The 26245-nt window shown below is 42.8% G+C and overlaps 1 pseudogene; it reads right to left on the minus strand.

Moving 5' to 3' along the window:
- Positions 1-3305: 3305 nt before the first annotated feature.
- Positions 3306-4670, minus strand: LOC127237860 (uncharacterized; annotated as a pseudogene).
- Between the last annotated feature and the right edge of the window lie 21575 nt (positions 4671-26245).

The following is a 26245-nucleotide window of genomic DNA, read 5'->3' on the forward strand; positions in this document are numbered from 1 at the left end:
GCATCCCATATCTGGGAAAGATTTCTTCCAAGAGTGTCTTGGTGACCATTTTTGCAGTCTCATGTTTGGTAGGAAACGCTTCCACCCATCCTGAAAAGGTGTCTATAAAAACCAGTAAATATTTATAACCATACATTCCAGGTTTGACTTAAGTAAAGTCTATTTCCCAATGGACACCAGGCCTATGGCCATGAAGCCGGGTCCCGGGATCCAGTTTGGTTTTTCCTTGTTTGATCTGGGCACAGGCCAGACAGTTGGCAGTTACTTGTTCCAGTAATAAATTCCGATTGAGAAGCTAAGTTCCAAATTCTTGCCTATCTAGCAAACTTTTCATCTTTTGGCACTCAGATGAGTCAGTTTATGGAGGTGATCTATGAATATTTTGCCATTTTTATAGGCAGCCTAGTCTTTCCTTGGTAGACCCAACACTGCCGATTGGGGTCATAATCTGCTCCTAGTTTCTGAACAATGTCCAAATCTGTTTCATCATAGTCCCAATCTGGAGTCTTAGCTGTCTCCTTTTCAGTCAATATGCTTATAGTCAATAGTTGGGGGCCTATAGGCTGCTTATTTGGCTGTTTCATCAGCCAGGCGATTTCCTTTTTCCTCCAGGCTTTCCCCCATTTGATGTCCAGGACAATGCATTATGCTCAATTTCTTGGGAAGGAACAGGGCCTTTAATAATGCCAAGATTTCATTTTTATTTTTAATTTCTTTGCCTTCTGATGTTAAAAGGCCCCTTCTCCGATAAATTTCTCCATGGACATGGGCAGTGGCAAAGGCATACCGGCTATCAGTGTACACATTAAGCTTCTTACCTGCTGCCATCTGGAGAGCCTGAGTCAGAGCAATGAGTTCAGCTCGGCTGAGCAGAGGTGTCTCCAGGGGGTGCAGTGGCCCATATGACCTCTGAGGCATTCCTCACTGCAGCCCCTGCCTGTCTGTCACCATTTAGCAAGTAGCTGGTGCTGCCCGTGAACAGGTGTAGTCTGCATCTTTCAAGGGTTGATGGGTCATATCAGGCCACATTTCATGCATCTCTGCAAGGATCTGCTGACAGTCATGGGATGCTGGTTCCTCTGGCAGCGGTAACAAGGTGGCTGGGTTCAGGGTTTCTATTAGCCCAAACTGAACCCTGTCTACATCCAGGAGCAGGGATTGATAGTGAGTTAGATGGGCATTAGATAGCCATCTATCTGGTGGCTGATGGATGAGGGACTCAACTGCATATGGTGCTAGTATGATCATTGGCTGTCCCAGAGTCAATTTGGTGGCGTCCTTGATTAGGACTGCAACGCTGCCACCATCCGGAGACATGGAGGCCATCCTGATGCAACTGGGTCCTAATTTCCTGGACAAGTAGGCAATGGGCTGTCTCCAGGGTCCTAACTTTTGGGTTAAGACCTCCTTTTGCATAGCCCTGTTTTTCATCAACAAAGAGTTCAAAAGGCTTGGTGACATCTGGCAAGCCCAGGGCTGGTGAGGACAACAGGGCCCGCTTGATAGCATCAAAAGCCTGCTGTTGTTCCTCAGTCCATTCTAAAGGTGTGTCTTGCTTGTTTAGCGAGTAAAAAGGGGGGCCGCTATTTCTGCCAACCCCGGAATCGAGAGTCTACAGAAGCCTGCAGTCCCAAAATTTCCCTAAGTTGAGGTTGGATTTTGGAGATGGGTATGCAAGATATGGTTTCTTGGCGAGCAGGTGTCAACCATCTTTCCCCATCCATTAGCTTGTATCCCAAATAGGTGACTTCCTGTCTACATATTTGAGCCTTTTTGGCAGAGGCTCTATACCCTAGGTTCCCCAGTGTTTGTAATAGGACCCCAGTACCTGTTGTGCAGTCCTGTTGAGTGGTGGCTGCAAGGGGAAGGTCATCCACGTATTGCAGCAGGATCAGAGATGGATGCCTGATCCGGAAAACTGCCATGTCTTGGTGAAGGGCCTCGTCAAAGAGAGTGGGCCTATTCTTGAACCCCTGGGGTAGGTGTGTCCAGGTCAATTGCCCTGGAAATACCCAGTTCTGGATCCTTCCATTCAAAAGCAAATAAAACTGACTCTGAGGGCTCAGCCTCAGGCAGAAGAAAGCATCCTTGCAGTCCAGAACAGTGTACCAGGTATTTGTAGGAGGCAGGGTGCTTAGTAGGTTATAGGGATTTGGCACCATGGGGTGAATGTCCTCCACTCGCTTATTGACTTCCCTAAGATCTTGGACTGGCCTGTAATCCCTGGTTGCTGGCTTCTTTACAGGCAGAAGTGGAGTATTCCATGGGGATCTGCAGGGGATCAAGATCCCTTGGTCTAAAAATCTCGAATGTGGGGCTTGATTCCTTGATATGCCTCATTTGACATGGGATACTGTTTAATTGAGACAGGGGTGACTGTTGCCTTCAGGAGAATTATTAGGGGTAGCTGTTGTATGGCCAGTCCCATGCCTCCTGTTTCTGCCCAGGCCGGGGGTATTGTTTTAACCACAAGTCCTTTCCTTCCTGCTGTTCAGGACGCTTTTTAAAAGTCTATATTCATTTTCCAATTGTAAGGTCAATATTTGAAGTGGAGCCCCTTGTGGGCCAGAGACTTTACCTCCTGATCCTTCAAAATGGATCTGGGCTTTTAATTTAGTCAGTAGACCTCGACCCAGTAATGGATATGGATAGTGGGGTACATGCAAAAAGGAATGTGAGATTTCACCTGATGCGAGATGAACTTTTCTCTCCGTGGTCCATCGATATTGTTTCCCTCTGGTGGCTCCTTGTACCCAAGCTGTTTTGGTACTCAGTGGCCGTTTGTTTCGTTAAAAACTGAATGTTGGGCTCCAGTGTCCACCAGGAAGATAACTGGCTGCCTCTGGACTCTCTAAGGTTAGCCTGGGCTCAGGGGGTGGGGGGTAGGCTCCTGGCTCTGACTGCCCTAGTCTTCATCTAAGGCTAGCAGCTGAGTTGGTCTTTGTGGTCTGTCCCCACGCCTCTGATTTTTAGGTCTCTTAGGGCAATCTTTGACCCAATGGCCTTTTTCTTTGCAGTAGGCACACTGGTCTCGATCTACCCTGGGCTCCTTCCTTCTCCCTTCCTTTCCTGACTTCCTGCATTATGATTATTCTGAGCTACAGTGGCCAGGACTTTGCTTAATTCTTTCTGGTTCTTACCATCTCTCTCTCTCTCTCTCTCTCTCCTTCTCTCTCTTTCTTTCTCTCTCTATTTCTCTCTGTGTGTCCTCTAGCTCCTTTTTTTAACTTGCCCTCTTTTTCCTCCTGCAACTTTCTAAGTCTTTCTTCTTTCTCCTCAGGTGTTTCTCTCTTATTAAAGATATTTTCTGCTTCCTTTACGAGATCCTGCAGGCTATAATCTTATAAATCATCTAGTCTCTACAACTTAGTCCTAATATCTGGAGCTGACTGTCAAATGAAAGCCAGAGAAACATTGCCCCTTTGCTCGTTACTATCAGGATCAAAGGGTGTATACATATGGTAGGCTTCCTTTAGCCTCTCCAAAAATGCAGTCAGAGTTTCCTCCGGTCCCTGGGTTATCTGTCTTACCTGAGCCAAATTCGTGGAGCTGCGTCCCATGTGTAGAGGAGGCCAGCTATGAGTAGCTGGCGATAAAGGCGCATGTGCCCCCTACCTGCAGCAGTGTTGAAGTCCCAATGGGGATGATTTAGGAGAAAAGCTTCCTCAATTTCATTAGGCAACTGAGTGTGCCTCCAGTTATCTCCTAAGATGTTCTTCCCAGGCTTCCAAGAAGATATGTTGTTTTTCTCCCTATGTTAGAAGGACCTGTAGAAGCTGTTGCCAGTCATCCCAAGTGGGTTGATGGGTTATTAGAATGGATTCAATTAGATTAGAGAGAGCTAAAGTGTCTTTGGAGAAGGAGGGGTTGTTAGCGTTCCAATTATAGAGGTCAGATGCTGAGAAAGGCCAGTATTGGCCTTTTCTCCCTCATCCGGCAGTCTGGCGCAAGGGAAAGGCTCGGGTGGTTCCTTCCATGGCTGTCTCCCTTCGACCATGGATTCTGCCAGCTATCGGGGAGTCTGCAGTAGTCTCTTCTTGTCCGTTGTCCAGGGCAGGAGTGGTACTGGTACTGTCTGGCTTGTCTGGACCCCTTTGCTGGGCATCACAGCCACCTACAGTGCCCTGGGTAGGGGGCTGATATGGTGGGGGGTCTCTGTGTTCTGAAAGCAAATCTATAAGAACAGACTCATCGGCAGGAAGTATAGGTTTGGAGTGAGGGTTTTCTCTTTCTTGAGGACAGGATATAATTGAGATTTGGCAGGTGCCTGAGAGGGAATGAGTGGTACAGAAGAAGGCCAAGAGGGAGCAGTGTGAAAGTGGGGCCGCTCAGTCTTGGGGAGAGATTGAGAAGGGTGTTTGGGGGTGACAAAGGGAGCCACCCAAGAGGGTGGGTCAGAGGCCAGATTTTCCCAGGTGACAATATAGGCCACCTGGTCAGGACGTCCGTGGGTCCTGGCTTCAAAGACTCATTCCTTCACCTGCAAGATAATACCAAGGTTGAAAGTCCCATCTCGGGGCCATCTGATGTTGAATGTCGGCCACTGGGAGGCACACCGGTTTTGCCATCTCTTTTTCTTTTTCGTCCATTGACTGGTTGTGCGCTCGGCTCCGGACTTCATTCCAGTGATCTAGGGTCAGACTCAAAGGGGTAGTTACAGATTGTCCCATGTCTTTTTCAAAATAAAGAAGCAAGTAGATAGACAAGACAGACAGAAGACAGAAGACACAGTCAGCCAGTACCAAGATGCGCAGAGTGACTTCGGTGTAAAACTGAAACCAGATACTGAGTTGGAGGCACAGAGGGTCTTAAGCCCCTTGGCCCCTCCAAAACCACGAATCCCTGGGACTCGTTGTGGGACTTGTAAACTTAGCTACCCCAGATCCCTGGGAAGTCTCCCAGGGTGGCAGGTAGAAGTTTGAGCCCCTTCAGCTCCTTCTCTAGCCGCCTACAGACTCGACTAGCCGATTACCGATTGCTGTGCAACAAGCAACAAGTAAAAGATGTATGAACGAGATGACGAGACGACATAAAACAGAAATTAAGCGCTGGCCAACTTACCTCCTGGTGGGTGTCAGTGTCAGTCTCCAGGGGGGAAGGGTCTCCCAATCTCGGTGGGACCTCCAATGAAAGACCCCAGCAGACCCCAAGAGTTTGGAGCCTGTCGGGGGGAAGGCCCTTGCCCCCAAGAGACGAGACCAGACCACTGGATGCAAGTGCAAGAGGTTATTTAATGTTTACACACAGATACCTGTGGATGCTTCAGTCTTTCGGGAGACTGAGAGAGCTTGAGTGGTTAAAGCATATGCAGTTGATAAAGGGTTGGTGTGCAAGAAGCAGGCTTATAGAAGCAGAAGCATGGTTACAGGGACTTCATTGTTTCATCTAAATGTAGAGATTGTAGTTAACCAAGGACAGTTGGTTATTCTGGTTGGGCACTAAGAATACAAAGAATTCAGTTATGACTATCTCAGCATCCTGGATACCGTCCTCCTGACCTTGCTTTGGTCCAAGCTGCAGACCACAGATATCTGGTTGGTGTTGGATGAGAGCAGCACCTGGTTCCCTCCTGTACTTTTCTCATAACTTGACCTTGGCAAATTAGCAAGAGCAGCTCAAACAGGCAATAAGCATAGTGGGGGTCTTTCATTGCACCTTATGCAAACCCGGAAAGGGAGTAAAGGAGCTTGCTTCCACTGTGGAAAGATGGGGTACCTTAAAAGGCAATGCCCTGAAAATGGAAGGCAGGGCTACTCAGGAACTGGGAACCGCCGGAGACAGCCTGGCCTCTGTCCTAAGTGTAGAAAGGGGAACCATTGGGCTAATGAATGCAGGTCTGTGAAAGATATCAATGACCAGCTTCTAGCACAAGGATATGGAGGAGCTCATCCAAAAAACGGGCAGAAGTGCCCCTGATCTCAGGGCCCGCAAATATATGGGGCCATGGATAATCCCCAGGAGGAAGGATGGCCAACCCTGCGGCCTCCCGGACAACATGGAGAGCCACTCCAGGTTCGGCAGGATTGGACCTCTACTCCACCACCAGACATGTACTAACTCCACAAATGGGGACCCAAGTGATAGAAACTGATTTCAAAGGGCCCCTTGATCCAGGTACGGTTGGCCTGTTGATTGGGAGATCATCATCTGCACTAAAGGGACTTATAATACATCCTGGCATTATAAACCCAGATTACACAGGGGTTGTTAAAATCATGGTATCCTCCCCCTCATGGAATTACATCCATTTCACCAGGAGATAGGATTGCACAACTTGTCATTTTGCTTAGTTTCCATGAGAAGTTTCCAGTAAAGAAAGCTGCCAGTAAAGAAAGAGGTGAAAGGGGGGTTTGGATCTTCTGGCTTAGATATAGCTTATGTGGCCTTGGATTTGGAGCAACGTCCTTTACTAGAGCTAGTAGTAGAAGGGAAAAGGATAGTGGGCCTCTTAGACACTGGGGCTAGAAAGCATCATTGCTAGAAAGGATTGGCCTCCTGCTTGGCCTGTTCAAGAATCCTCTCAGACTTTACAGGGCTTGGGGTATGCTAAAGCTCCCAGTGTAAGTGCCTGGGAGCTGGCTTGGAAAGATACTGAAGGCCACTCTGGAAGCATACAACCTTAGGTCTTAGAATTACCAGTCACTCTTTGGGGCCAAGACCTGTTGAAGGAGATGGGATATAGGCTTACCAATGAAGGCAAATATTCCCCTGTGGCACAAGGTATGATGCAGGCCATGGGTCACCATCCCTCTTATGGGCTAGGAAGGTTTTTGCAAGGCCACAGATCCCCAATTCAGGCCAAGCCTGGTTCCCCTAGACAGGGCTTGTGGTTTTTCTTAGGGGCTGTTGAGGACATTATTCCCATTACCTGGAATACAGAGGGAGCCAGTCTGGGTACCTCAATGGCCTCTCTCCTTTGAAAAGTTTGCTGCAGCTAAATCTTTAATTCAAGAACAATTAAAATTAGGACATATTCAGCCTTCTGTTTCACCCATTTTGTGATAAAGAAAAAGTCGGGGAAATTGAGGTTGTTGCATGATTTAAGAGCCATAAACAAACAAATGCAAATTATGGGGCCTGTGCAGCAAGGCTTACCCTCGCTCTCAGCTTTACCCAAGGGTTGGTCCCTTATAACGGTGGACATTAAGGATTGTTGATTTTCCATCCCATTGTGTGCTAAAGATAATGTTAGATTTGCTTTTACCTTGCCTTCTGTTAACCATGAAGAACCTGATCTGTGCTATGAATGGGTAGTGCTGCCCCAGGGCATGGCTAATAGCCCCACTATATGGCAGCTTTTTGTGAGTTATGCCATTGTTCCAATTAGAGAAAGATATCCTGAGGTACGATGTGTTCACTATATGGATGACATTTTAATGGCCATATACTACACAAGGTATATGAAGAGTTGGTAAAGATTCTAGAGAACAAAGGGCTATATAGCTCCAGAAAAGGTACAACAGAGCAATATTATTGATTACATGGGAGCCAAGATATGTAAGAACCACATAGTGCTTCAGAAAATTACTTTAAGATTAGATATTTTGCAAACCTTAAACGATTTTCAAAATTGTTAGGAGATATAAATTGGATTTGGCCATTTTTGAAACTTTCCAATCAAGAATTGAGACCTTTATATGATAGATTAATTGGCAACCCTGATTTAAATTCTCCTCAGGTATTAACTGATGAGGCCCAGTGGCACTGCAAAAGGTGAAACAAAGGCTGAGCATGGCGTCTTTAATGCAATGCATTCCCGATCAACCCATTTGGCTTTGTATCCTGGCAACTGTGTGTCAACCCACAGGAGTAATGTGGCAGGGGGCGCCGTTACAGTGGAGCCATCCCAAAAGCTCAGTGACTAAGTCTGTAGAGCATTATCCGACCAACGTTGCTAGTCTAGCTCTGATGGGGATCCAGCAATGTTTACAATTTTTTGATGTCAGCCTGAAATGCTTATTACCCCATATTCTGCTGCCCAAATAAAAGTTTTAATTGCCTCATTAGATGAATGGGCTATTTTAAAATGTAGTTTTGTTGGAGATATAGATAACCACTATCCCAAGCATCCCATTTTGAGCTTTTTTTAAGAAACATCCTGTTATTTTCCCAAAAGTTACCCGTAAAGTACCCATTGAGGGTGCAGTAACCATTTTTATGGATGGTTCTAAGACTGGGTGTGGTGCGTAGGTAATTGGAGAAGCTGCCCCAATTATTTGTCAATTTATGCCAGGCTCGCCTCAAATAGTGGAGTTTCAAATAGTGTTAGAGGTTTTTAGGAAAGTTTCTGAAGCCTTCAGTTTAATTTCTGATTCCAATTATGTTGTTAATTTGGTTAAAGATTTTGAGGTAGCTGGAAAAATAAAAACTAACAGCCCTGTTCAGCCATATATAAACCAGCTACAAGAGATCATTTGGAAATGTTTGCAACCCTTTTATATCCAACACATTAGAGCGAGCACTGGATTGCCTGGACCAATTAGTGAGAAAAATGAATTAGTGGGCAAGTGTACCCGGATGCATTTTATATTTGCCTCTCTCCCAATTGATAGAGCTCAGCAATTACATTCTCAATTTCATGTTAATTCGAAGACCTTGCAACATCGCTTTGGGATGTCCCCACGCAGCCGCTCTCGATATAGTTAAAACTTGTAAAAATTGTGTAGTGTATTTACATCCGCTTACTTGGGGGGTTAATCCCAAAGGATTGGCCCCTCTTAGAATATGGCAGATGGACGTTACTCATATTGCTGAATTTGGCACATTAAGGTATGTGCATGTCTCTGTGGATACATGCTGAGGAGTTATACATGCTACTCCTTTAAATGGAGAAAAGGCAAAAAATGTAATTACCCACTGCTTAGAAGCTTGGGCTGTGTGTGGTATGCCGCAGCAATTAAAGACTGATAATGGACCAGTGTATACTGCTGCATCTTTCTCTGCATTTTGCAAGCAAATGCAGATAGATTTGAGACATGGTCTTCCCTACAACCCACAAGGTCAAGGCATTGTTGAACAAGCTCACCAAACTTTGAAGGAATGCTTAATAAAACAAGGCTGCACCCCCAAAGAGAGAATATCTCTAACTCTACTGACTCTTAATAGTTTCAATTGGATGTGGATGGGCGCTCAGCTGCTAATCGCAATCACAGTGTCCTCCCATTGATAAGGGATTTGTAAAATGGAAAGATGTCATTTCTGGACTATGGAAGGGTCCTGATCCTGTGTTATCACGGGCGAGAGGGTCTGTTTGTGTTTACCCACAGGATCAGTCAGAACCTTTGTGGATTCCTGAAAGACTGACCAGGAGAGTTCCTGCCTCTGAAGATGGTGAGGTCCACAAGCAGATTGATGCACCTGATGCTGACGATCATGATGATGGTCCTGGTCAACGAGATGGAAGCAGATCCACGATGGAGGATCCTGTCGGTGTTTCCTAAACCCATGCCAATTAGGCATTCTGCCCAAGTTTTCCCCAGATTTTTTAGTAGCAATTTAAGTTTAAATTTACCTTTTTGCCTTTAGATAAGGATATTAGTCCTGTAGAGGGAAATGTTAGTTTTGTCCTGGGAGAGGTGCTTATCCTAATCAATCTCATTGCTTTATGGTGTATCTGCAGGATGAGGATTACACAGTGGAGAAGTAATGCCATGATTGCACAAGCCTTCGCAGCCATGGAGGCAGTGAATCACCTCAGGCTTGGTTAACTATGCTTAAAGCTAAGCAGTCATCACGCTCAGGATGCAAGACGTAGTACTGCACTTGAGGCCAACTATTAGCAGCTTCATGGAGGGCAAGTCTGATTGCATACGGGTTGGTATCGTAATCCCATCTCTCTGAAAAGATACCGGACGAGTGTGGCACCAGCTTGGATGATAACTGGGCGCGGGGCCACTACAATGTCCCTTGTTCATCAGAGATCAGACCCTTGCCTGTTGCGTTTTAAACAAAAAAAGGGGGAACTGTGGGAAGCCACATCCCCAAGGTGGAGCCTGGCTGGATGCCAGGTAGTCCGAGCTTAGCTGTAAAAAAGCCTTATTTGGAAGTGCTTGATGGATCTGGTGCATTTCCTCCTTGTGTGGCCTATCCGGGATCGACAGGTGGCATGAGCTGATTGGGCAGTGAGCACATATTTAAGGGCTTGCTGGGGCTGGGAGGCTGAAGCTGATGTACAAGGTTCCTGAATAAACTGCTTGAAGAAGAGTCATGGTCGTGTTTCCTCGCTGGCCGAGGTAGACGTGACACAGTAGGACAGACACTGTTATCAACAATTAATAAATGGGACCTCTTGAAATTGAAAAGCTTCTGTAAGGCAAAGAACACAGTCAACAAGACAACATGGCAGCCTATGAAAAGGGAGAAAATCTTCACCAACCCTACATCTGACAGAGGGCTGATATCCAAAATATACAAAGAACTCAAGAAGCTAGTCACCAAAACACCAAAAAATCCTATTAAAAATGGGGTATAGAACTAAATACAGAATTCTCAATAGAGGAATCTTAAATGGCTGAAGGACACTTAAGAAAGTACTTAGCCATCAGAGAAATGCAAATCAGAACAACTCTGAGATACCATCTTACTCCTATTGATTTGACTAAAATGAAAAATACCAAAGACAGTTTATGCTGGAGATGATGTGGAGAAAGGGGCACACTCCCTCCTCTGCTAGTGAGAGTGCAAACTCACACAGCCACTTTGAAACTCAGTGTGGCGGTTCCTGAGGAAAATGGGAAACATTCTACCACAAGATCCAGCAATTCCACTCCCTATGCATATACCCAAAAGATGCACATTCATGCATCAAGGAAATCTGTTCAACTATGTTCATAGCAGCATTATTTGTAATAGCCAGAACATGGAAGCAACCTAGATGCCCCTCAACTAAAGAATGGATAAAGAAAATGTGGGAATACTACCACATTTATAGTCAGCAGATTTTTGAGAAATGTGCCTCAGATATTTCATGGGAGAAAGACAAACTTTTGAAAATAGTATTGGGGAAGCTAAATATACATATATAAAAGGATATACAGTTGGAATCTTACCTCATATCATTTATGAAAAGCAATTCAAAATGCATTAAGAATTTAAATGTAACAAGATAATAGAGTGGAAGTGCAACCTGTGGAATAAAACGAATATATATATATATATATATATATATATATATATATATATATATATATTCTAGTCAAAAATACATAAAGAGCACAACAAAAAGGCAAGAAAAAAATCTGATTACAAAATATGCAAGGAGTGAGTACTGCAGCTCCAGACTCCATCCAGCGATTGCAGAAGGTGGGACTGACCAGGGCCTTAAATACCCAAGGGACAATGTTGGCCAGGACCATGGATAGCTTCCAATAACGGGTCCTTGTAGTGTCTCCAGTTCTAAGCTCTAGAGTAAGCACTGTGCTGACGGTTGTCTTTTGCTAGTTACCAAACTTCCTATCCATCCATGGATGTTTTCTGAGTTACAGGAGTCCAGCTTTGAGCCAGAAGGCCCACAGTATTCCAAAGCCAAAGAGCTCAAAAAGGAATTCCCCATGAAGAACACTGTTTGCAGCTGTCTGGATTTCAGCTTCTGTACCCTCATCTGACAAGTGACAATCTACTGGGGCATCCAACAGAGAAAGCAGCTAGAGGACGAGAGATATCACAGCCCAATTCATTGCTTTTTCTTTAGTGGGTGATGGGGGGGTGAGATGACTTGTTGAAAAGAGGCAAGCCTGCTTCCCTTTCCTTTGTTCATTTTCCAAGATAGGGAAAAGATGGTAGAGAGATATATTGAATTCCTCCACACAATAGAGATATAGGAACAGAGATGGATAGATGATGATGATGATAGATAGATAGATAGATGATAGACATACATACATACATACAGGCAATTTTATATGTTTGTGTCTATGTGGTCATGTGATTACATATATGTGTGCTCAAGTGGAAGCAAGAGGTCAAGGTTGAATATTTTCTTCAATTGCTCTCTACTTCATTTTCTGAGATAGAGTCTCTCACTGAACCTGGGGCTCACTGATTGAACCATCTTGCTTTTCCTCACCCACATGTTTGTGGAAGAGGGCCAGTCTATTTGATAGTTCTCTTCTCAATATCCATATTTCAGCAGCCACTGGAAGGTCTTCACAATCTTCTACTCCCATTCTTTTCTTTTAAATTTAATATTCTTACTTATTCTTTGAAAATGTCAAGTATTTGTACAATGAATTTTGATCATGATCACTACTTTCCCTCAACTCTGTCTAGTGCTCTCAACCCTGTCAGCTTCCTAACTCATGCCCTCTTTTTTATTGTTGCTAAAAAATACCCTGAGTCTACTTAGCACTGCCCATAGGTGCTTGGGTATGGACCATGGACAACCTACCAGCAGCCACATATCCAAAGAGTTACTATCCCTCTCTCAGCGGCCACTAACTATCAATACCTCATCCACTAAAGGTGATGCTTCAAGGGCTCTGTGTCCATCTATGCTGGAATTTCTATTATTTCTATTGGCTTGATCTTGTTTGTGTCTTGTGCAGTAGTCATAGCTGCTGTGAGTCGATATATACAGCTTTCAGGCTGTTCAGAAGTCAGCACAGCTCTCCTCCTATCCTATTTAGTTTTAATTGACAACTTGACACAGTCTAGCATCACGTAGGAAGAGGGAGCCTCAAATGAAGTACTGGCTTCATGAGATTGGCCTGTGAACATGCCTGTGCAACATTTTCTTGATTGCTAATTGATGGAGGAGAGCCCAGCCCTAAGCAAATTAACCTGGGTTGTATGAGAAAGCTAGCCAAGCAAACTACAGAGTAGCCTTACTTTATTGGTTCTGCTTTGAGTTCCTGACTAAGTTCCTACACTGGCTACTCTCAATGAGTGATTGCCTAGAAGTGTAAGCTGGAATAAACTCTGTCCTCCACACGTTGCTTTGCATCAGAATGCTTAATCATAGAAACAGAAGGAAAGTAGACCAGTGCCCCATTCTCTGGCCCTTACATTCTTTCCTTACCCTCTTCTGCTTTATTTCTTCAGATAGGGAGAGTTTGATCTAGACCACAGCTAGCACTCACATTTACTTATACTGATCACTTTGACTGGTTATGAGTCGCTGCATCAAGCCCCTACCCACTAAAAAGGAAGCCACATCAGTATCTTGAAACAAGCCAAGAGTCAATCAGTCTACACAATGGGATATTGTAGATACAAATTCCAACTGAGGAAGTTTAGTACATTTTGTAAAATGGAGGCTCATTTTCAGTTTTAAAATAGCAACAGCTGGTAGGTATAGCTCATAGGGGAAATACAGCCCGGCACTGGGAATGTCAACAGTGGTCACTGCTACTGGGAACCAAGCTGGAAACTACTTTCTTTCTTTTGCCTTATACTATCCTTTGTCACTCTCAAAATTCATGTTGAAATTAATTCCAGTTATGAGATATTAAGAGGTGAGAACAGATAGTACTAGAAGAGTTGATTAGGACTTTTGGATCAATCATTTGTGTGATTAATGTGTTAAATGAGTTTCTTGACAGAGATCTTGCTATAATAACCAGTTTGGCTGGTTCCCTTAGGTGTTCTGCTATTACCATATGATATGTGTTTGCCCAAATAATCTCAGCTTCCCCCCCCCCTCTCTCTCTCTCTCTCTCTCTCTCTCTCTCTCTCTCTCACTCACTCCTTTCCATCCTCCCTCCCTCCCCCCTCTCTCTGTGTTGATGTTCATGTGTATTTGTGTATTTTAACCCAAGTTTCAGTGATTGTGGTAGCAAGCAACAAGAGGATGAACAGAGGACATTGTTTTAAAGGGAAAAAGTGATGCAATTGAAGTTAATCTGAGTTTTATTTTGGATGCTGATTTTCTTTTACTCATTCCAGTAGTTTATATATGACAAATACTATTGAAATAAAAAAGACAAATTATTGTGAAGATGTTATTCACTGATATAGTACTCTCTTTTAACCACTCCAAGAAGTTCAGAACTGCAACCAAAAACAAGGTTAATTTGACCTGAGGGGAAATTTATATGAAGCAAGACATTCCTAAGTCCAGTGTTTTAAAACAAGGGCCCAGATATGTGCTTAAAGAAAATGGTGTGGCATTGTGCTTCAGACTTCATAAAGCAAAACAGGTAGAGGTGATGCCCTGTCAGTCATCCTGGATTGACAATTAAAGGCAATTTTCAGCAGTGCAGAGTGCTGCCATCTACTCAAAATTGTATTTCAGACTGCTTACTGGAGACACAGCAGAACATAATAACTCAGCAAGGCAGTCACAGAAGCTGAACTCTGATTTTCTCAGCTACTGAGTGTTAATGTGCACTTTCCCACCAGCCTGGTCCCACAGCCACGTCAGTCCCAAAATAACACACAGAGACTCTATTAGGTTGAAAGCTGTTGCCTGTTACTAGTGTTTCTAATTGGCTAGCTCTGTCTTAAATATTCACCCATTTCTATCTATCTGTTTCCACATGGTCTTCTCTTACCAGAGTGAGGGTCCGTCTGGACCTTCTCTCTCATGTCTTATATCTTGACTCCTCTCTACTACATCTCCCAGAATCCTCCTTGTCTCCTAGTCCCACCTATCTTGCCTTCCTATTTGCCAACAGTGCTTTATTTATTAACCAGTAAGAGAAACATATTTACAGAATGACATCTCCCATCATCTCCTCTTTTCTGTCTAAAATAAAAGGAGGGTTTTAACTTTAACATAGTAAAATATATAACAAAACAGTTATCAAATAAGAACTGCAGTTAACAATATTTAGTCCATTAACATTATCAGGAATTAAAGAAAATATTCTGTCATCTATCCTGTCTGCAAGTCTAAAGTCTTCTATGTAATTTATCTTTAATTCTAACTAAGGAAAACTATAACTATCTGTCTTCAACTCCATCAAACTCCACAGAAAGTAAGTATATAAACTCTAGAATTGACAGAGACAACTCACTTCCTGGTTGGTCACCCGAAGTTCTTCTGTAATCTTCCATCTTCAGCCTGTAGGCCATAGTGCATCTGGCAGACTCCTCAGCAAATATGAAACTTTAAACTGTCCAACTGTATTGGCAGTTTGTCTGTCACTTCTGTTTGTGTCCTGCAGACTGTCTGGCAGACTGTTCCATTAAGCAGGAACTCTGTAGCACTGTTCATCTTGTTTTAGAAGTCACTATTCTGTCAACAGTCCAGACAAGAGCAGTTTCTCACCCAAATGGCTAGTCTTGCCATATTGGGAGTAACTCCATAATAAGTTTCTTCGATGTCCATCTTCCTTAGTGATGCAGGTGTTGTTGCCAGGAGCAGTTATGTCTTGCTATCAAGAAAAACCCTAAACTATTTTAAATGCCATATTCTGTAGGTCTCTAAAAGGTTTGAAGAATGCCTATCCATTTAAAATATATCTCTATATATCTATAAAAACCTAACAAACTTAACTGTAAGTTTTGACTATTATAGTAACTATTTATAATTTGTACTTAATTATACAGTACATTTTTAAATGAGTTATATAAACACAATACTTAAATAAGAGGAGAAATATACATATCACAAAATTGACTTTAAATTTGTATCAATAAATGAAAATTCATTCCAAAACAAAGTATTCATTTCTGTACCATAATCCCCTTTTTACCTTTAAAAGAGATTGGCTGTGATCATTAAACATTTATAATCAACCCAATTTAAATGAAAACAAACATTTATAGGCAATATTTGGGAATTTTGGAGTTGTTCTTTTCAGACTGCTTCTTAGGATACCTGTGGTATCCTAAGAAGACACAGAAATCCTGGCTGTAGTCTTCAAGGCTGCCTTGTCCCAGCTGTTTTGAATGTTGGATCACCTGGGACACTGTTTCAAGGGGTCTTGCTTGATCAAACCATGTTTGTCTGGAAGGAATCCACTGCTTTTCATTTTCTGTGGAAACGAAAATAGAAAAATTTTCCCCCAGTAACCCGTCGTTAGACTTAAATTTTAAAGTCAAAGAATTTTAAAAATATATAAATTGGATTCATCCAGTAGCATTTCTTTTAGCAATTGTTGCTATTTCTATAGTAGCCAAACAATTCAAAGACAACACAAAGGCATACAGTATCCAGATTCTATGTGTATTTTCCATCTTTACATGGCTTTTTTATTTCTCGATTTATTTTACTTTTATTTTTTCCTCTTTTGAGACAGGGTTTCTTTGTGTAACTTTGGCTGTCCTTGAACTCCTTGTACACTGGGCTGGCCATGAAATCACAGAGATCTGCTTGCCCCTACCTCCCAGGTGCTGGGATTAAAGGAGTGTGCCACCACACCCAGCTACTCTCTTCCTTCCTTCCTTCCTTCCTTCCTTCCTTCCTTCCTTCCTTTCTTCCTTCCTTCCTCTTTCCTTCCTTACTCCCTTCCTTCCCTCATTTCTTCCTTTCTTTTTTAAACCACTTTAGTCTATTTCTTTTTCTCTCTCAAACCTATGTAATATTTTAAAACACACTGTAAACCTTTAGAGGTTTTCTTTATCTTAATCTGTCTTTACTGTAAATCTTTATCTTTTTGTTGTCATGAGTCTTTTATCTGCTAAATGACAACATTGCTAAAATTAAATCCAGCTGATACAGCTGTTTGTATACATCATTCAATTGTTAGCAGGGCCTCTTAAAAGTGCCCTGCGGGGTTTTTTGTTTGTTTTGCTTATGCTGAGTCAGGAAATCTCCCTTAAAGGAGGCTCAAATGTCTCTGCTTGTCTCTAACAAAACAGAGCCCGCCAGAGCCCGCTGCTATCAAGAAGCCTTGCTTGTCTATTTTCTTTTGTTTTTAAACTACATTTTAAGCTTTTATTAAGTTTTAAGTGAAAGTTCTTAGTGCCCATGTTGTATGCACCGTTTTGTTACAAGCAGTTTCCTGCCAGCCTGGTCCCAGAGCCTATTCAGCTCCAAATAACACACAGAGATAGTATATTAATTACAAAACTGTTGGCTGGTTACTAGTGTTTCTTATTGGCTAGCCCTTTCATGATAGAAATTAACCCATTTCTATCAATCTAAGTGTTTCCACATGGTCTTATCTTACCATTGAGCCAAAAAGAGAGAGATGGTCCATCTTTCCTCTCATGCCCTACATCTTGACTCCTCTCTACTATATCTCCCAGAATCCTCCTTGTCTCCTAGTCTCACCTATCTTGCCTTCCTATTTGCCAACAGTGCTTTATTAACCAATAAGAGAAACATATTTATAGAACTATAGCTCCCATCAACTGAGTATATGGCCTCAATAGGTATATATATGTTTTTTAATTTCCTGGAGTTTAACGTTTTCACCAGTAAAGAGAATAAAATATAACCACCTGCATCAATGTGATAAGGTGAGTGAGTACATCCATATAGAGTTTAGGAGAATGCTAATTGTTATCAGTTGTTATCACAACTCCTGCCTAGGAAAATTCAAATTAAGTGGCAAAGGAAGCTGTGCGAATCAACCTGTATGTTTTCGTGTGTGTGTGTGTGTGTGTGTGTGTGTGTGTGTGTGTGTGTTTTGAAAAAAAATTAGTCAGTGTTGATATGAGAGCTGGAGCTGGAGGAGCAGGCATAGATTAAGAAGCTAGGCATGGTGGCTCAGACCCACAATTGCAGGACTTGGGAGGTTGAGGCATGAGGAATAATCATTACCTTGAGGCCAGCTGAAGGTAGATGTAATAACATTAAATTTTTGAGTCAGTCTCACTGGTTCAATGCCTAGCTCAACCAGGCACTGTGCTTTTTTTTCTCTCTCTCTGCCCTCCTCTCAACTATAAAATGACTCCAAGAATGGTCGCTGTGTTACATGGAACGGCGCTTAAGTTCTTTGCATCCAGGAAACTACTACACCTTGTTCTATGAAAACAAATGGATTCTGACACTGTCAGAGACAAGTCTACTTCTTCCTCCATGTCAGAGGTCTACCTCCTAAAGGCTTTTCTTTACAAAGTTTACTTGCGTTATGAGGAAACTTATTTCCCCTTACGGTGAACCAGAAGTGCATGAAAATAAACAAATCCCCAATGTTCCTCTACCAATGACTGGGAAGAGCTGACAGACATGTTTCCTCACTGGCTCCCGTTTCACTCCTGAGAATGACCTCAGTTGCACAGTATTGTAGCTGTATAATCATTCTTCATTTAATAATTGTCAGTCTTGCCCAGGGCCTCTTTCCCTCTTTCCTCTCTTCAGTAGTAATCAAGAAACTATTTTCAGTACAACCCTTTCCTTCACACTAAGACAGAGGTGATGATGACACAATGGCCACAACGATGACAATGATAACGGCAGCCATCGTGATGATGTCATATATTGCACATACAAGTTCCAGAATGGTTTCAAGACTTATGCCCGTAAACTCTTACTTGAGGAATGCTTAATTCTCATGTTTACTTTTTCTTTTTCCATTTAGATATATTCACATCTCTTATATATAGTTCCATGTTTTCCAAGGAAAAGACAAGACTACAATGACTGTTGGTTGACCAAGTACAAAATCAATATGGGCCATCATCACTCTGTAGGCACCCTTCTTGGCCATCACTCCATCCCATAGCTTATCATTTATCCTCTCCAACAGTCCAACAGAGCAACTGCTCATCTGTACCCAAATCAAATGCTACCACGGTCCACAGTCATGTAGGATTTTGACAGGCAGACCCTTATTTTCCTAAGAGTATATGGCATATGAACATGGGTTCAGGCCAGTACATGTGATACACTATAACCCCAAATGCACAGACAGTTGCAAACTGAGCTCCCCTGTTCATTTGTACCCTGGAAAAAATCATTTCACATAGTAGCCTGGGTGGTCTGGAGAAAGCCTGTGTACACACACACACACACACACACACACACACAAGTCTAACTCCAGGAAGAGAACCCCAGTAAATCAATGATAACTATGAGTTTTTATTGGGGTCACTAACAGGAGTTTAGGTGAGGGCTTATTTATGGGAGCAGAGATGACTCAGAACAGCAGTTGTATCAAAGCCCACACCAACATGCCTGACAACTCATGATACCTACAGCCCTGGAACTGTGTACAACTTATCAGCAGCTGGACCTGTCTGTGAAAGCTCTTTGTAGCTCAGCTGGTCAGATTCCCCCACCCCATCATGGCAGCCGCTTACTGGTACTTTAAACCCGAAGAGAGGGTCTATGAAAACCTTTTGAGTTTCCACTTTCTGAGACAGATGACATTTGTCTCATGGGCTAGAGTGTGCCTTTGCTGTCCCAGTGCCCCCAGGATAATTATAGTGCCTGGGAGAGACTTCTTTGTAGTGATGAATAAAACCAACATTTATAGGGGAAGCACTTCAGAGCCACTGCCCAGCACTGTTATTAGTGAATCCTACTTTAGTGAGACTGCCATCATTAATCTGATGACTGAGATAACCAGACCAAATGAGACCATGCATAGAAACTTCTTTAAAGGACAGCGATTGCTCTATGAACCACAGAGATACTACTACAACTATAGAAGATCTTGTTCCCTTGGGAGTCAACTGCAAAACACTCATGCACACAGACAAATAAAGATAAAGCAGGAAAGGGGTAAACCCATAAGGGAATGCCTTACTTCTATAACGGTAAGCCCATAGCCCTGACAGGCATGACCTAGTGTTAGTACTCTAAGCTCTACCTTGTCAGTGTGTTCCTTTGTGCTAACAGCATCTCTGCTTACAGGGTAGTGATGGCCAAGCACCTTCCTTGTCTTTCCAACCAACTGACCGACAGCAATCAGGTGCTCACATCCTCATCAAACTATTTCTTAAGGTGTCTTACCAATGGTGTCTGAACTAATAACTGGTAACTGGTACTGGGACGAGGTAGGACCAGTCACCATCCATCCCCTGAAACTGAGAAGCGAGTCATACAACATCTTAATTAGATTCTCAGCAGGAAGCGGATGATATGCTAAAGAATAGCAAAATCAGGAGAATTTAATAAAATGACTGTGAATAGTAGAAAAAGATCAAGGAAGTCGCCAAGAGGTGGTGCAGAATCCGGGGGCCACCAACAGCCCGCAGCTGGTGCTTCCCTAAGCTAGAAGAGTGGGAAGCTGAGACTAGGACATAAGTCCTAGGATTTGGCTACAGAGCATTGCTGTTGAGCACCTTTGACCATTTATAGGGGAGTCTGTGGGCCTGAAACCACTAGTCAAGGAGAAAGTCAGCAGAGGGACTCACTCTGACAGCCAGTGCAATGGAACCATTAATACCATTAATACATTAAACTATCCACAGAACAGGTGCCAGACATGGGTGGGGGTAGAGAAGGATAAAAGTGCATTTGGAGGAGTATAAAGGGACATTAGTACAAATGGGAGCTGAGCAGGTATGGGGTGAAGAGGAGGAAGAGGATACCTACATAAAATCATGTAAAATCATGACTTGATAGACACAAGGGGGGAGGCTCTGGATGGCCAGTAAGATTCACTATGAGTACAATTACTCAAAGTAAAGATATTTTGTTTCCTTTCCAAATATAAATTATCTGAAACTGCAGACATCTTTAATTTGTAAGGACAAATCCTCTTGGGAACAACACAAGAAGATAACAAATGGCTGAGCCATCACCACTTGATGAGGGATTCAGGGAAAGGCGGGTGTCCTGACCTTTCAGGGAAAACTGAAGAAATCTACTCCCAGGAGGGTTTGCAGAGGGAAGTGGTTGTTCCCTCGATAAGGCAAGGGGGGCAAGTTTAATGAGACCCAAGCCAGTTACATGGTGTAATTTACTGACTGGTATTGGCTGCCTTGCAATGTTTCAAGACGATTTTTTTTCCAATACATAATTAGCAGGGGGAAAAAGATATTTGGATGTTGCCGTTTTCCAAAGGACACTTGACTAAGGGCAGAAGTAGAGAAAAATATCCTCCTTGAGAAGTCTCATGTTTCTATGCAAAGTGGTGTCTCAACTCAGAATTTACACAATGTGTTATTGCCGAGCCTTTGAGGATCATCTAATTAGTTGTGAGCCAAATGCCAAGATAAACAAACCCAGTCCTTAAAAGATTCCAAGAAGCCATGTGACTAAGAGGCACCTTCAGGGGCAAGGAGAGGCCACACCACTGCTTCTCGATTGGCTGCACTTTAGAGCTGCATGGTAGATTGAAAACTCCATGCCAAGACTCCACCCAGAGCAATTAATCCAGAATTTCTTTCAGTGACGTCCAGATACGGGTATTTTTGTTTGTTTGAAAGCAGCTATAGCCGTATGCTGTCAGGGTGGAACCCCTTTGGTGTATAAGACATCCATCCCTGCATCCCTAACTCATGCAACATGCTTGAAGCCATCCAGTCAGTTGCTTTGCTGATTAATCAGTCCCATCATAAAGCCATCCTGGCCCACAGAGCCTGTGGCTCTTTTTTCCAGTGTCTTTTCCCCCATGATTTTAGGTAATACTGCAGAGGTGTTAAGTATGGGGGCTCTGAGATCATGCTGTGTCAGATGAATATCTGAGCCTACTTGTGGATGTGTGGCTTCAGGCAAGTCATTCAGTCCCAAGGTCTACTTTCATCATGTGGAGCCTGGAGACAATGGTAGGAGCTGTCATCATCTAGATTGTTTTGAGCACTAGGCTAGAAAATGTTCATGAAGGTCTCAGTGCAGTGCCCATCGTAAAGTGGCCCCTCACTGTCATCAAGTGTCCAGGATGAAGTCAAGTCAAAGCCCCCAGCTGGCTTGGGAATTCTCCGATAGAGCAGTGGGCAGAGGATGATGCTGGGGTAGCTGGATCATTGGTCCCTTCTCACGAAGTATCTATAGATATGAGGTGCTGGAAATAAACATATTGGGAGTGGGGTGGGTGGTGGAGAGGGAGTTAGGAGAAAAAGAAGGGGAGAAGAGGGGAGAGGAGAACATGAGGGAACAGGAAGATTGAATTGGGGTGTGTGGGGGGGGGAGACAGGAGAGCAAGAAAAGAGATATCATAACAGAGGGAGCCATTATAGGTTTGAAGAGAAATCTGGCACTAGGGAAATATCCCGAGACCTACAAGGATGACCCCAACTAACATTCTAAGCAAAAAATGGAGAGGCTACCTTAAATGCCCTTCCCCTATAATGACGTTAATGACTGCCTTATATGCCATCCTAGAACCTTCATCCAGTAGCTGATGGAAACAGAAGCAGACACACACGGCTAAACACTGAGCTGAACTCCTGGAATCCAATTGCAGAGAGGGAGGACAGATGAGCAAAGGGGTTAAGACCAGGCTGGAGAAACCCACAGAAACAGCTGACCTGAACAAGGAGGAGCTCATGGACCCCAGACTGATAGCTGAGAAACAAGTATAGGATTGATCCAGACCTCCTGAATGTGGGTGTTAGTTAGGAGGCCTGGGCAGTCTGAGGGACCTCTGACAGTGGAACCAGGATGTATCCCTGGTGCACAAAAAGACTTTGGGAGCACATAGGCCCTTAGCCTAGGCCCTAAACCAAATGACTTGACAGATTTCGATAATCCCTCCTGGAAGGCCTCACCCTCCCTGGGGAGTGGATTGGGGATGGGATGGATGGTTGGTGGGGGACATGGGAGCATGGGATGGAGGAGAACTGGGATTGATATTTAAAATAAGAAAATAAAATAAGAAGGAAGAAAAGAAAAATACTGTGTGAAAATCCCTACAAATGAAAAAGTATTTAATTGATCACATTACACACATTGTATATGTGCATGAGTTATCTATTTGCAGAGATAAAATGATGAAATACTTGCCGAGTTCTATTGAGAGGTTTTTTTCATATATATATATATATATATATATATATATATATATATATATATGCGCCAGTGGTGCCAATCTTTATACTCACTTTATACTAAGCCTGGCTATTTCCCTATTAACGTGGCCTAACCTTTCAACTGGGGAAACCCATAGAGGTCAGGAATGTAGCCAACGGATTCTGAAATGCACCTTTGGTTCCCAATCTGTTTTCTCTGGGGTTAGTATGCGTAACAGACGAGCTCACACTTAGCAGTCAAGCTGAGGAGAAGGATGTGGAGAACAAGAGGGAGGAAGGATACTGCGAGGCGACTCTGGGTCTCCTAAGCAAGCGAAAGTGCTTTGTCTCAGAAGACCTTCCTCTCTGAGACGGCTTTGTGAAGGAGCCATGGCTGCAGCTGCTCTTTATCATGTTTCAATGAAAAACTCGATCATAGCGCTGTGCAGTTTTGATAAGGTTGGCTGTTTCTCTTAGGCGAATTTGCTAGCTGGCTGTTCAGCGCCTTGGTATCTGTGTGGGTTTGTCCAGGGTTGAACTTATGTCGCTGACCCCTCCCAAAGGAAAGGGTCACAGTCAGAGTACCTGCAGGGTCTCATGGGTCCAGAGCAGTTCCTTGAACTTCCCACACTTTTTGTCAAGAAAGCACTAGCCAGCCATTTATTCTCAAATACTTATTGATCACCTGCCAATATATACCCTTATCTACTCTATGCATAGGTTTCTATGCAGCCATGAAGCATTGTGTTTTTATGGGGCAGATTTAGAGCCTTAGCTCTAGCTGAACTCTCTGCCTGCACTGTCCACTGTTATACCTGATGTTTTATTAAAGGCTGTCTTGCAAGTTCTTTAGAAGCATAGTATAACTACAAACATCAACCATTGTTAGTTTTACTCTCTCACTACACCTGTTAGCATGGCTCTGTTTTATGTCCAGCAGGGGGCAGCATACCCTTACATAGAAAAGGACCTGGAAGGAACCAAAACACTTGCCTTTTGATCTCCTGGCTTTCAAACACAATCTGCTTCCCAAATTACTGACCTCCTAGTAATCTGAAGAATTATACATGAAAAAGACCATCGAGAAGTCAGGTGAGGTTGGAAGCTGTGGGTTAAGCAGGTGAAGCAGGACTTCTCAGAAGAGTTAATACACTTTCACGGTACAAACGGAAGACGAATTTAAATGCTTTCACTGTGAAGATGGAATTATTTGAGGAGACATTTCAACCTGATTTGAACATTACACGGTGAATACAGGCACGTGAACGCCACATGGCGTTCCATCAGTGTGTGCAACTTTGATGTTTTATGAGCCATTTGTAAGATAAATTTGATAATGGAAAATCCCCCAGCACAGCGTGTTCATTGTGTGAAGCGCTTTACCTGTATTGACCTAGCACATCTCCATGGAAACACCCTAGGGAGTCACTTGTATTATGCCATGTTCTACAAAGAGGAAACAGAGGTACAGGGCTTAGAAGCGATGCCTTAGTTTCAAATTGAGGCCTTTTAGTTACAGCACCTGTGTGTTTAACCGTCACACCATAACCACACAATTAAGAGGGGGGAAGTAAGGGGAGAGAGAGGGGCTGCAAATGGAAGGGGAAACGCATCCTTTTCTGTTTAGAACTGAGATTTCAATTTTTTATGCAGGCAATTTTAAAATTTGCTTGCTTCTGTTTCAAAATACTGCTGAATAAATTGAAGGTACAACTCCATACAGATCACGTTTTTCTTATTCTGCCTAATAACTGCATGTAAGCAGCAAATGCTTGTCAGTCTATATGAAGTAGCTGGGTCTCAACAGAGAAACAAGCTCTGTGAAGACATGGCACAGATAACCCAGGAATTAATAGGTGCAGAATTCGCATACACTGGTACCTAAGTGTAGTGCCTGTGTAGCGCAACTAAATCAGAAAGGCTCCATTTACAAACACTTTGTGTTTTATCTTATTTCATACTTTCTAAATAATAGCCCATATCAAAAGTATATTATATAATCCATAGTATTTTTACTTGTGAAATACTTATTCACTGACTCATTTACTCATATAGAACTTGTTTTAATGTTTCTAAATCATTATAGATGTATTCTTCATACATTTTTTGTTGATAATCTACCACAAAGCATCAGAAACTCATTGTTTGTGTGTCAATCCCTTTGGTATCATTAAATGGGTGAAATTAAATCCTCTTTGCAACAAAAACTTTTCCCTATCACACTGGATCATCTTCTTAAATTATCTGTTTATTCATTGTATTCGTGCATGAGCCACACACACACGGCCCTGCACTTTCGCATCAGTCAGTGAATAATTTAGGGGATTTGATTCTTCTAGTCCATTATGTGGGTCCCGGGGATGAAATTTAGGTCTTCAGGTTTAGTGGCAGGGACAATAACTTACTGAGCCATCTTTGCGGGTTCATGAATGGACACTCTTAATTTTTCAAATAAAGTTAATTGTATAGATTCATCAGCCAAATGGATATGTTGAACTATGGTTTGTAAGCAATGGAGTTTCTGTTTATAAAGCAATAATAGTGGAAGCTAGCAGGCATCCAGATATTTTTTCATGCTATCTAATGGCTAACAATCCCAGAGACAGGCGGGTAACGTAAACATGATGAAGTAGATTATGCATAATAATACCCTAGAGGCCAAGCCACTTATATTTTTATTAAGATCAACCCTGGCTAGTTTCAGTTGTTTTCTAGCATGCTGTCATGATCAAATAAAGAGAGAAATTTTATTTGCTATCAAAATTAGAGACACAGAATGCAAGGCTGTTTTATATCCTACAGAAATGTTTGGTGACCTGGGAAGAAACATATCTTGACTCCAAAGCATAAAAAGAAAAAAAAAATACCCTATTATACCTTAACATGCCTGTTAATACTTAACTACAGGCCTATAAAACAGCACATCAAATAATTGCCTGCAATTCAACCAGTCTGTGGTTAAGTTACATCTAATTTGAAATGGGTAAGGTGGCTGAACTTAACGCTGATCAATAGAGTTGATGGACTTACTGAACAATAAGTGCCGGGTGTCACCCACAAAATGACAGCACCACATCTTTCTGAAAGGCATGTTGAATCATTGAGTTGCCACTTAAACACTGAACAATGTGTTCATTGTCTAGACAAAAAGTCACATGCAAGAAAGTCAAGTCATTGTAAGAGTTCCCACAGCTACCCGGAATCTCATCCCTGATGATAACTGTCATCTCTTGGATCCTGCCCGAGACTTTGTACCCAATGTGTGGGAAGGCATTGAGCCATCTGAACTGACTCATCACGATGGTAGTTAAAGTGCAGACTCATGGTCCATACCACGGCCGCACTCAGGAATCTGTATTCGGCCCTAATACAAGGTTGTCTATTGCTTTACTTGTTTGCAGTGTCTTAGCTATTTTCCTATTCTTCTCTAGTCCACTCAGCTAGCCAGCTTGTCTCTCTCTAGTCAGCTGGTGAATTGGATCCAGTGAACCTCTTGGTTCACTGTGGATATGATAAA

Source organism: Phodopus roborovskii, unplaced genomic scaffold (assembly GCF_943737965.1).
Source record: "Phodopus roborovskii unplaced genomic scaffold, PHOROB, whole genome shotgun sequence".
Lineage (NCBI taxonomy): Eukaryota > Metazoa > Chordata > Mammalia > Rodentia > Cricetidae > Phodopus > Phodopus roborovskii.